Source organism: Myotis brandtii, unplaced genomic scaffold (genome assembly GCF_000412655.1).
Source record: "Myotis brandtii unplaced genomic scaffold, ASM41265v1 scaffold410, whole genome shotgun sequence".
Classification (NCBI taxonomy): Eukaryota; Metazoa; Chordata; class Mammalia; order Chiroptera; family Vespertilionidae; genus Myotis; species Myotis brandtii.
The window spans coordinates 1,530,563-1,531,935 of NW_005365764.1; the positions used below are offsets into that span (position 1 = coordinate 1,530,563).

The window sequence follows — 1,373 nt, forward strand, 5'->3', positions numbered from 1 at the left end:
CCTGGGGCGCGGGGGGTGGGGGGCCGCAGGCTCCCACGCCTCCCCTGATGAAGGGTGCTGGGCGCCAGGCCTCCGCGGCAGGTCGCTGGAGACAAAGCAGGCGCCGGAGCCCCGAGCGCATCTGCTTTTCTCAGCAACTCAGCCCGGGGTCGCAGGACACCGGCAACCCTGGCCCCCTGGCGGCTGCTCCCAGAATGACAGGCCCAGGCCGAGGGTGACAGCCCCTGCAGGTCCCAGAACCTGGCGGCAAGCCTGGGCCCTGCGATTCTTAGAAGGACCGACACCAGGCTTGGCGCGGTCATTGCGCCACTGAAAAGGCAAGTGGGTGGAGAAATGCCCGCCGGCTCCGTACGTGCTCCTTAAGGCTGGGAAACGATGGGGCCGCAGAGGGTCGCCCCTCTGCCCAAGAACTCCTCCTGCCAAGGCGCCCTTGCTTTAAAATTCAGGCCAGGCGGGAATGCAACTGTGAGCGCCTCCTGTGTCTTCCTCACACCTGTTCCTTTAGCCCTAGCACAGCACCTGGCATACAGTAGGTGTTTAATAAATGCTTGTTGCATGTGTAGTGATTGCCATAGGCAGGCTTTTCGCTCCAGGCTCCTTTGATTTCTCCTTTCCTCGTCTCCCCCTCCCCCCTCTCTCCTCTTTCTCTTCTTGGTCCATCTTCTTTGTACCGAGCAGGGGTTGCCCAGGTCAAATTCAGTATCTTCTTTGAGCCACACAATGTCTACAAAACTAACGTCAACTTTTTAAAATTAGGAGATTTTTACATACAATTATGGATTTCTAATTTCTCTTTTTTAAAAAATTTTTTTATTGATTTCAGGGAGGAAGGGAGAAGGAGAGATAGATAGAAACATCAATGATGAGAGAGAATCATTGATCGGCTGCCTCCTGCACGCCCCACCCTGGGGATCAAGCTCGCAACCTGGGCATGTGCCCTGACTGGGAAGGGAACCGTGACCCCCTGGCTCATAAGTCGACGCTCAACCACGGAGCCACACCGGCTGGGCTCTAATTTCTCTTAAAAAGTTTGAAGCTCTGGCCAGATGAGGCTGGGGGAAGCTCACAGCCAGGCTCTGCCACTTACCAGCTGGGGGACCTTGGACACGTCTCCCAGTCTCTCTCTGCTTAGTCTCTCATCCGTTGAGTAGGGATTATAATAGCACCCACTGCATTTTGATATCTGACATTTACAGAGCCGGTACCACAGTGCCCAGTACGGGGTGAGTGGCATAAAGATTGCTACATGAATGAAGACATGAATACAATTCTTGACTGCCCCCTCAGTCTGGCACCCTCATTTCTGCTGTGGGTTTGGTCCCTGTAGGCAGTTGGGTTTGTAACCTGCCCCCTACGCAAGTCTTGTTTAGCGC

The 1,373-nt window shown here is 55.0% G+C and overlaps 1 protein-coding gene across 1 annotated transcript in view; it reads right to left on the minus strand.

The window, feature by feature from the left end:
* LOC102255000 (chromosome unknown open reading frame, human C1orf127) overlaps nt 1–1,373 on the minus strand; it is a 20,766-nt gene that overhangs the window by 12,749 nt on the left and 6,644 nt on the right.